Source organism: Citrus clementina, unplaced genomic scaffold, assembly GCF_000493195.1.
Source record: "Citrus clementina cultivar Clemenules unplaced genomic scaffold, Citrus_clementina_v1.0 scaffold_5, whole genome shotgun sequence".
NCBI classification, from domain to species: domain Eukaryota; kingdom Viridiplantae; phylum Streptophyta; class Magnoliopsida; order Sapindales; family Rutaceae; genus Citrus; species Citrus x clementina.
The window spans coordinates 718,866-731,100 of NW_006262201.1; positions in this window are offsets into that span (position 1 = coordinate 718,866).

A 12,235-nucleotide genomic window follows, 5' to 3' on the forward strand; every position below is an offset into this window, starting at 1 on the left:
AAAGAATCCACGCTTGCTGACTTATGGGCTAAGTTGGAGAGTATGTACATGAGAAAATCCCTTGCTAACAGATTGTACATAAAGAAGGGGATGTTTACCTTAAAGATGATTGAAGGCTCATCTCTTGATGATCATATTGATGGGTTCAACAAAGTCTGTGACACTTTGAAAAGCATTGATGCAGAATTAAATGATGAAGATAAAGCCTTGCTATTAATGAGCTCTCTTCCCAAAGTCCTATGAGCATTTTGTTGATGGCTTGATGTGTGCATATATGCATATCATAAATTTTATTTTATGATCGCGGCTAATCCGACGACTTTCGAGTACATTCATTCAAATATTAAACGTACCAAGTCTACAGATTTACGTTTTGCCATTTGTGGCAGGATAGCAAAAATTACAAATGGTCATTCCCAGCACGAACACCTATGGCTCTTTTCCTTTAATTTTCTTCTTAGAATTTTCCTTTGATTAATCATTAGAAAAACTGCTTTCTTTTTTTTTTTCTTTTTTTAAACATGTGCCGTTAACATTTACATGGTTAATCTCATCGAAATCAAATGGTTGTTATTCCCATTGCAACCATATATTGTTATAAATTGCATTGTTTCCTATAACAAATATAATAAAATCTCAATAAATTAATAGTTCTGGGACCAATGAAAAATTAGTTAAAATTTAACGAATATCAATTAGTCGATAAGTTAATAAATTATTAATTTATGAAAATATTCATTATTTTGGGAAAAAAATGATTACGTTTATAGTATTGATTTACCTTGAGTTAGAAGCTATTACGTTTTATTTGAATAGTAGTTTTCTTTTAAGAAGATTTTTTAATTATAAAGACTATTGTATGATTTTTATTTTTCCATGTTAGAGATGATAGTTCTGCTATACAAGCTGTTTCGATCAAAGGATTAGATGATATTGACATTGAATAATTTTTTGTTGCAAAATGACAACACCAATTAGAATTTCTTTTCGCATTACAAAAGTAAAAAATGAAATCCAATTCTAAATTAATTTACAAAGAAATAAACTATGCTGAGAATATATTTTACACAAGCCATATAGACATATCATATGGATTTTATTTTATACTAGGTAATTATTAATCTATGTAGTAATATATTTCCTTCAAAATGTACTATTTGATTTTGAAATTATTTTTTAAAAATTTAATATCACAATAATAGTCATGATTCCATCGGTTTGAGGTTTTTTTCTTTTTTTTGTTTAAGAAAAAAGATGGGAAAATAGCCAAATGATGAAAACACAAGCTAAGCAGAGCCAATAAATAGTGGAAAGTGAATTACTGTCCTTGAACACGTTCTCTAATAATCTCAATATTCTACATACATTTTTGTAAATTCGTGTCGCATACAAAAGTCTTATGGGTTTTGTTGCATCAATTCTTTGGTGATTTATCTTGTTTTATTATTTTACGACGCAAGAGTCCTCGAAGCAATACATTTGGAATAAAACGATTTAATTTATTTTTTGTTGTTATTAACAAAAACTATATATTATTAATTAATCAACTCATCGAGATATTGGTTTCATTTGTAACAAGTAGCTAATTGCTTAGTACATTGTTGTACTTACTCGTTATCATATCAAGAAGAACTTGTAAATAAGAACATAGACGTGGTACGCTGTGATGTGATAAATTTAATTCAAATCTAAATTAAGAGATGATTCATATATATAGGTACATACCGAACAAAGATATTCAAACATAAGCACTCCATTTTATGATATACCTAATGATAATCGGTTTATTGTCCATAGGAAATTGAGTGAATAGAAACAGATGTAGAAAGTCAAAAAGACGAAAAAGCGCACATGACGATTTATAAAATAATAAATTAAATTTATATCGTTTTTAATAAGTGTGAGATTATTTGCATTTTAAAATTTATTTTGAATGCTCTTATTTTTTATTACAAAACCTCATAATTCAATTTACTATTAAGAACAATTCAATATAAATAAATAGAACAATAATACCTTTGACACCCACCTAGAGCGCACACACCCATGTAAAATTATTAAACCTTAAACCGAAGAACGTTCTTCCTCAACATTAAAACTCGTGCATTATTTAAAAGTATATTTAACAAATTTTCACAAAGAGACTCCATGATTCTAATTTCTTTGACTTACATTTCAATTTTTGTGGAATATATATCTATTCCATATTAAGAGATTCTGAATTTTTCACTCGGCTGTCAAGGAGATTGCACTGAATAAACAACAGCAGAAAAACAAATAAAAAACCTGATACACATGTAGAATATACTCATTAAATTTTAATTTTCGGCACAATTATGAGCTGCATATTTACACACACACACAAATAACTGTTCTGCAAATATGTACAAAGCAATTTCAGCCATCCAACTTTTTTTGGAATTTTAATGAATATAAATTTTATAAGTTGGACAACTATGAAACATAAAATTAGCAAAATGATATTATTAACAAATAAGGAGAGGAAAAGGTAATTATATCTTGGTGTGCTAAATATTTTTATGGGTGTAGTGAAAAAACTAAAGATAATGGAAGAAATGTTATTGAGGAGTATTTTGATATTTACAAAAGTGTTCAAAGTGAAAAGTGATTTCCTAAAATCTATTAACTAGTGCGCATAATAGAAGGGCATTTTGAGAAAATTTTAGATTACAAATAGTCCCATCCTTTTAATAATATTCTTCAATCAATCTGTTTATTTCAAAATAAAAAATCCATCTCATTTTTACTTTCTAATTAGTCATATTAATGTGTTAATAATTACGAAGAACCAGTATTATTTGTATGATGTAGGAAGCCCTTTCGACACAATAACCCAAATTTCTAAGAGTAGCGGCTGGACTTGATTGGGAACAACCTCGATTCAGTTTAAAAGGTTAATCTCAAAATTTCGTGATATTGTGCCTAAACAGCTTCCTGCATCCGTATAACAGTTTCCAAAACTTAATGAGTCCAAATATCCAATGGTGATGACACATACGCATGGAAGTCCCCTGATTTGAGTTTGACTAAAATAATCTGAATAATTTAAAACAACACATCAGGCCAAAGTCCTTAAGAGATGAACTGGATTTCGGTGCATCACATTCCGAAATTGATACTAACCTTAATTGGGAAGGCAGAACAGCCTCTCTTTCCTACTATTGCACAAAATGGCAAGTCAAGCCAATGCAAGGAACTTCCCTGTTTTTTTACTGAAAAATACATAATCTGAACAATTTGTAATCAAATAAATCATTCAAAATATCCTTTAATCGAACCCCCGTTTCTATGGTTTAATAAAATATCACAAAGGTGCCTAATACAGTGGAATTAACACTCAGCTCATGGGATTGAAATTATATATATTGAAACAGAAATTAATACAAGAAATTGAAAATTAGTTGACACTAGATCACGTTGGATCGTTAGTTGTTAATTATGATGGAAATATAATCTTGGTCTCTTAATTATCATCTAGCTAACGCATGTGCACTAGTTTCAATTGTGTCTATCACTGTAAACAGTAGAGTTGCTTGGTTGAATAGTATCATATTACATCACAGAAACTCACTCAATTTTCATTGCCATATGTATCTCAAAAGTGCATGAACATTGAACATTCAGCTAACTTATACCCAACAACATCCATCAGTCAAAGTGAAAACCCAATTGATTTCATAAATACAAAAGAGCAAGTTTCACACATGCATGCATGTGTCTGACCAACACAACATGGCTTGTGGCAAGGATCAATCAAAGAAATATAAACTTACAATTTTATAAATGTTAAGTAGATAAGAGCACCAGCTCGGCCATGTCGTCATCCCCACGCTGAGGTGGACCACCTCAGCCGAGTGGTACGAGCCGAACACTGGTAATGAGCCTTCTACAAATGGGCCGACCAGAGACGAGTACCAGCCAGAAGAGTATACCGATCAGAGACATATACCGAGCCGGTGCCCATCCCCCAAAGAGCGGGAACACGATCTCACAGAATCACGCCAGTTGCGCTTTTCCCAGAACCGTTGAGGGAGACGCGAGATCCCACGTTTGCCCACAATGTAGCAGTTAGAATCCCATGAGGGGCTGCCACTACCCGAAAAAAGGGGACGGAGGGTGAATGAAAACGTGGGACAGCGGCTATAAAAGGGGAAGAAATCGATGAAGAAAAGGACAGAAAAAAGGAGAGAGGGGAAAACTCTGCCAAATTGTATCCAGACCCTTTTTTAGTACCAATAGTGAGTCAATTCTAGGCAATTATTTGAACCTTAATTGCACCGTTTTCCCGTAAATACTTTGTGCTAACTTAGGCATCGGAGGGTTTACGCCGGCAAAACCACCGGCGTCTCTGACCCATTTTTGTGAACGCAGGCTTAGTGAGAAAAAGAAGGAGAAGTCTAACTCTAGCAACTAGAGCGATCGTTGAAGCAAGGAGAAATTGACATCCTCATTGCTGATATTACAAACGTTGGTGTAAAGATCTGGTCGGGCATAGGACGAGCAGATTTCGGCATCAACAATAAAGTAAGCATCAAAATGTTTGAGAAGTTTTAGATTTGTAGAATATTGGGAAAACAGACAAATAATCAATGAAGAAACTGCAAGTTAAGCAGATCAATTAAACAGAGGAAATAACTGATCAATTCTTTGTGCAATGGCCACAGCAAATGTGAGGTTATAAGTTGCTGATGTGTTGGGCTTAAATCCAAGATTCGAAGAGTTCTGTGTGAAGACTGACTTCAGTTGGAGGGGTCTTATTGTAAATTTTATGCTGATGTGGCAGAGTTCGTTGAGAATTCGTTATGCCTTTTCCAGAAATATCAGAATAAAAGGCGCTGGTGATTAGCCCCTGATCTGAGATCAATATCTTCTTCATTTCTTGTTCATTTTGTTGGAAATTTGGTTCTCTGTGATCCTTGTAATTGCCTCTTCGTAATCAACCTGTATCTCGATTGTTATGATCAACAAAAGAGCAGTTTTTTCCTTCATTGACTTGTGTACTTGAAACAGTGCTCTGTGTTCTATTCTTGGAATTGCTTTCGTGTTTGGTTGATCTGGTTTGATTCTTTCAAGTCCGATTCATCAAGTTCTTCACGAACTAACTTGTGTAGCCATTAAAGTTTCAACAGCAACAGATTAAATCTGTCTACAAGGCTACATTAATCCTAATGGCGTGGTACTATCTTCATGCAACATTACATTAACATTTCATCATCAATCAATTTTGAAGATATGATATTAAAAACATTGACTTCATAATTTTATGTAATTTCATATAAAAGATGTAATTGATTTTGAGTTAGTTTAACATATAAAGAAAAAGTAATAAGGATTGATATCAATGTGGCGTGTGATGAGTAATAATAGACAGTAAATATTAATCATGCAATAATGAAACATGTATTTATAGAAAAATATTTGGCAATAAAATGATGCTATAAAGTTTAATATTAGTTGCAAGAAAAAAAAATTGGCAATTAAGATTAACAGATACATGTGCAATGTTTCGAAACATGTATTTATAGAAAAAAAAAATTTCTTGCCAATTAAGATTAACAGATTCATATGCAATTAAGATTAACAGATACATATACATATGCTTCGAAACATGTATTTATAGAAAAACATTTGGCAATAAAATGATGCTATAAAGTTTAATATTAGTTGCAAGAAAAAAAATTGCCCATTAAGATTAACAGATACATATGCAATGCTTCGAGTTTATTTTATCACTTCGGTAACGATTTTGTAACTACATATTGATTAGAAGTTCAATTAATTTTGACAAAAAACTCTGGAGAAAGTCGAAAAGAGATTTGATTTTTGTATACAAAAAAAAAGTAAGAAATGAAAAAGCCAAAATCAATTACAAGGACAACAATGAAAGCATATTTTATAAAAGGCACAGATACATAATATAAATTTAGTTTTGAATTACGTAATTATTAATTTATATGGTAAGAGAGTCTTATAGAAAAATAGGAATTTTTAAAATAGATTTGCTAAAGGAAAAAGTTTGGTATATTTTGTGAAGGCTCAAGTAATTGAAAGCAATACAAGTGAAGGAAACATAAACTTCTAACTTTTACAAAGTAATCGCTAAAATATTTGACAAGTTTGAGATTTTAAAAAGGCCAGAAAAATAGACAATAATGAAGACCCTACAAATTGGCAGAACAAATAAACAGAGGAAAACGGAGCAAATATTTACATATATATATATATATATTTTCCAAAACCAATGTTGCGATTTCTTTTTGTAGAGCAAGTGAATCCAAACACAAGCCAGAATAAACGACAGCGTTTAGAGCAAGGGTTAAGATTCGTTATGAAGCCACGTGAGTAAGCTCGTGATCTCCATAAGTAAAACGACGCTCAGCCTTGCGTTTTGCTCATAACAGACTTAACAGAGTTGCTCGTGCCAGTCACGTGTTCATTTAAACTCTTCTGAATCGGTTTAACGGCTGGACACGTGGGAAGCAGCTTTGCGTTCTGGGTTCGAAGTTTGTTATTCTTCTGTTATATAAGCTCGTTGTAGTGTGATTTCGAGGGTATTCTAGAGTGTTGTTCAGTTAAGAGGAAGGTGATCCTTGTGCTCTGTAAACTCATCTCTGGATACTTTGTTTTTTCTTGTTCACGAATCAATAAAAGCAAGCTGAACCACATTATCTCTGTGATTTTGTCTCTGATTCATCTCTTTCTTTCTTCTTGATTCTATTTCTTGGAAGTTTAAGTCTGGTTTGTTGAATATTGAGTTGATTCAGATTCGGTTCTGTGCTTGTGCATCTTGTGTTGGTCTCATTCAAGATCTTGGGCAGAGTCTTTGGTTTGACAAGTTAATTAGATCGTCCAAAGCTCTACGTTTTTTTTTTTTTTAACAAAAAAGAAGCACAGTCTGCTATTAATACTGTAGCATGTTAGCTACTATGAAAGCTCGTGTCTAATTACCAAATAAATTCCACTTTAACAAAGAATAGAAGCTAATTTTATTTTTTTCTTTTTGTTATTGAAGTTACCTCGCAAACTGCTCGGAAGCTTATTACAAAATTTCCTTTTACTCTAGGATCTCTTGAATGGTCCTGCAATTTGTATTCTTTTATGTGGGATTGGTTTTTTCTTTAAACAAAACTTCACGGATCAGAAACCTTACCCATCGAATACCAACTTTGAAATTTATTATTATTCAAACTTAGAAAACTGCAGAAACAAAGTGCCTTTAAACAAATTTCAAGGATAAGACAAAATTAAATAAGTTAATTTCATTGTTACTACAGAAACAAAGTGCCCTCATAGCACCAGTTAAGCTGTGTCTTGCTACCATGCTGGTTCTATTTTTAGTTTATTAAATATATACAAAATTAAATCACCTGAGCCTCTAGTTTCACTAGTTTCCAACTTGAAATTAAAACGCGAAATTAATGGTATTGGAGTTCGTTATTTAATTTTGCTTTGGTTCATGGGGAATCAGATGGCCATCCAATTTTATGTCTATTTTATGTACTATTGGCCACTAAGTAGCTTGCTTATATATGTGTATTGGGATGTCATAGGCCTTAAAGCTGAAAATCAATCCCCAATCTAAAGTGAAAAACAGTAGCTAGAACAGATTCTATGTTTTGATGTCTTTGTTTATAAGCTCAAACAAATTAGTAGTGTATAGAAAATGCATGATAGAACCCAAAACTCATATTGATTTTTAGTTTCGAAATTCATTTCAGAAAATCTGTTCCGTTCAACAGATTTAACTAAATTATCAACTAAACTCTAGCCATGTACTTGCTTATCTATGGGTAGAGCACTAGGTCAACAAAGGAGTCCATCTTTAAGGCCTTGTCTAAGACTGTGGTTGCCTTTTTCATGAGCTTCTGGCTTTCCAGCTTGCTGAGCGACGTACACATAAAGAGGTTATCCTTCTCTTTTTTTCTTTGTTTTCATATCACAGAATCCATTTTTGAATATATGTATTTAGGTACACACACACATGAATATATATGCATGTTTTTATGAGGATATTCAAGTATATTATTTGACAATCACAAAAACAACGATCCACTCCAATAAATCTCATAACAAATACATGCTCTATCTTTTTAGGACTAATTCAAAGAGAAAATACGAAGGACACATAATTGAATTTTGTCCATGATAAAGAACTCTAAACAAATTCATAAACTTATTGCAGTACCTGTTAAAAATTCATTTGTTTCTTCTTTTCCTTTGATCAACAGCTAAATACAGCCTTGAAATTTCATTTAGTTTTGGTTAATTTTCTGTGGAGTTGTGTTGTGTGTAATAGTTTTGTTTCACGAAATCGGTAGGGGAAGAGAATTTTTAAAAGCATATCAATGTAATGATCAAAGAGACGAAATCAATACAAATATTGATTGTCTCAAGTTAGATTATACAAAGAAGAAAGAAGCTAATCTAGCAATTCAATCATAATAATTTGATTTCCATTATATTAATTATGTGCAATCATGCTATTTTAATAAAGAACACTCGAGCATTTATAAATAGTCAACTTATGAAATTAATTACAAAACAATCTTTCGCAGAGTTTGATGAAAAGACTGTGTATTGTGTTATCTTGAGGTCTTATATCAATTAAAGCCAGGCTGCGCTTTGGCTGACAGCGAGATATATCCAAACATAAGTGCTGCGAATGAACTGGGAAGACGGTAGGAAGATTAAGCTGCTGAGGAGAAGATATATGCAAAAGAAATAAAGCTAATCTGTTTTTATGTAACAAGCTATGTACTCTGCTTTTATGGTCTTTCTCTTTGCGGTTGTTAGACAAACTTGAACGTAAGTTTCTATCTTATGTGTGTCCTAATCCTTTTAGATAGCTTGAGATTGTTGATTTATATATGACGTTTGGTATCCAAAATTCAGATGATGATAATCTTGGCAGTACTTTTATAAAATTTTCTTTTGTGTTGGTGTTGACTTAATAAAATATTACAAAGGTGCCTAATATAGTGAAATTAACATGAGCTCATGAGATTGCCGTTAGATATATTGAAAAAGAAATTAATGCAAGAAACTGAAAATTAATTGATACTAGATCAGGTTGGATAGTTAGTTGTTAATTATTGTTAAGTGTGAACCAGAATTCAGTGTGCAGGGCAAACAACAATGTCGACCATCAGACTTGGCAGAAGACTACATGTCCAATAAAAGCTGATCAGGGCTGTACGACAACCTTCCCATGTCAATCAGAATTCGTAAAGTAATGCACGTGTGTAACACGTGATCTCCTAATAACATATTAACTGAAACGGCAACTTTTTTTTTTGAAAAGGCTGAAACGGCAACTTACTACTGTCGTTTTGGGATATATATGTTACGCACACGCTCAGCACAAGGGGGATTGGTTACCAGTTAAAAGAAGCGGGAAAATTCTGGGGTTAACTACTTAACTGTAACAAACCCAGAATGATTTGCAGGCTTCTGAGATAGGTTTCTAGGAGCTTCAAAGCTTGTATAAAAAGGGTCCTGATGACTGAAGTTGAGAGTGGTTTTTTCCTTGTAATCTCTGAAAAGGCTTGAGCCTTGTTTCCTGCATTAATAAATAATCATAGCCCTGTTTCTCAAAGAGGATGTAGGCTGTAATGGCTGAACCTCTATAAATCCTTTCTGTGTTTTTTCTTTCTCTGTTGTGTGTTTCTATTCTTGTTTTAGATTGTATTGATTCCTAATAAAACTGTTAATCATTCTTCATACTGAATTTTATTAAATCTCTTCTTCTCTTTTGAATAAAATTTCTTTAAAATTCAATTCATAAAAAAGAAAATCTCCTTATAATTTAATATGTTTCAGTTGTCTCAGTGGAATGATGCTATTTGTTTCAATCAAAGTTTTGAAGCATCCTAAAATTTTGAGATCCAAATGAAAATAAATTAATTTAATTCGTGGTGTACTCTAAATTTTCAGCTATAAAAAAATAGCGAAATTGAAGTGCACTTGGGCAAGAAGAAACAGAGACTGCGATTATACAATTTCAGTGTTTGACTCTATCGGCAAAAAAAGAAAATAAAAAAGAACTCCCATTGTTCCATTGTTTTTCCCATAAATAATAATATACAGAGAATTTTGTTTAACGAGAGATATAATAGGTATTTAGGTGAGTTTATAGCGTAAATTTTAAAATTTTAAAATTTAATAATGGATTTAATAAGTAATTGGGTTCAAATAGTATTTTAGTGGTTTTAAATAGCCCCACCCTTTTTATTTTTAAAAAAGATTTAATTACAAAAATATTACTTCCAATCGACAGCATTTTATATTTTATTTTATTAAATATTATTTTATTTTTGAATTACTAATAATGCACAAAACGGCATCATTTATTGATATTTTTAAATTGTTTAAGATTTGTTTAATTAGAAAATTTCCATTGTTGATATTTAAATAATTTTAAAAAATAAAATAATAAAATTGGTGTCGTTTAGTTTTGTTAAATATACTAAGGGCTCGTTTGGTATGCCGGATTGGATTGGATCAGATTGGATAAGATAAAATTGGATTGGATAATAATGGATTATATATAATACTATATTGGGTTTGGTCCAATTTTAGATTGAACTATAAATAATCATCTCTTATATTATAATATTATAATTTACAAGTTATTATTATTATTATTAATAATATAAACTAAAATTTTGTATTATTAATTATACAAATCAACCTCAATGATATTAATGAAATATAAATCATAATTTAAATAATTTTTATTTTTTTAAATATATTTATGATATTTTTATTATTTTTATTCAATAATCTATTATTTTATAAAAATTTATATTTGTGAATATTAATTTAATAATAATTTATAATGTAAATTTGAAATTATAAAAATATTTAATAAATAAATAAATTAAAATAAAATTTTCATTCAATGTGAAATTAATAATGATTTTTAGTATAATTTATTATTAAAATTATTAAAATCAATATTTTTTATTACATTTATCACATATTACTATAATTTTAATATTTATAAATTATTATGTTTAATTGAATTATTAATATAATCTAATACTAACTAATCCCATAGTCCCCTTGAAATAATTTCTTTTACAAAATTGAAATTAGCTTTGGGGCTCACGATAAATAAATTCTAATACTTTTGACAGAACTAAATATAGGAATAGGATAAAATTTTAACAAAGAGTTTAATCTCCACTTTTAATCCTCCTCCAACCAAACATGCCCTAAGCTAACGGATCATGGCAAATTTGTAGTAAGTGATGAACGATTTGATAAGCTCTACTCCATCAGTTCCTTAATTGAGAAAATTCCCAAGCCCGTGCAGCCTCACAATTGATAGAGACCCGAAGCCACCAAACTCGACAATCATCACTCAACGTCGTTGCAGGCTACCGGTCGCTCAACAAGCACCAGTTCCTCACTCTACAGCCATCACTCAAGCGCTGCCATTTCCTGTTAATTATTCGCTCGAATTAGGGTTCTGATATTTGGGGATTTTTTCTTAATTGTGGAATTATGAAGTAATGATGATGACGACGAAGATGTGGTGGTTGACGACGGCAAAGGCAACGTTGAATATTGAGGCACTGGAGAAACAAGCATTGGCTATTATCTTGGTCGATTTGCCTCGAATTGATCACTAAAAATGGGGATATCGTGGGCCGAGCTTCAACGCAGTCGCAAATTTCATTTGGATAACTGAATTTTATTTTATTTTTGTGTTTAATTTGTTTAAAGTTTAATTGTTTAGATCTAGGCTAAATTTTAATGATCATTTTTATGATTAAATGACATGAGTATGCTTAAGTTTTTTTCCTTCAAATTGATTTTCTGATGTTACATTTTGTTAGCAAAAAGTTAAAAAATAGTAGAAACTGTCTGAATTTTTGTTATGAAGATGTTGTTTTAGTTTGATATTGGGAAAATATCATTATACATATTGCCATCATATTCATGGGAGACCAAAATGGGAATGATGGCAGGCTATGCATTGCTCACAACTAATTTAAAACTCACTATTTCTGTTTTTGGTGTTTTAGTAATTCTGGGGGCATTCCAACTATAATTAATAAGCTATAAACTTGTTTAGTAATTACTAATCAACTTGCTAGAAAGAGTCACAAACTAATTAGCTTTCTCTTGTAATTTTTACAGATCATCAGTGGATAAGAACTACAAGGAGTTGAAGACTTAAAGATAAGAACTACAAGGAGTGAAAACG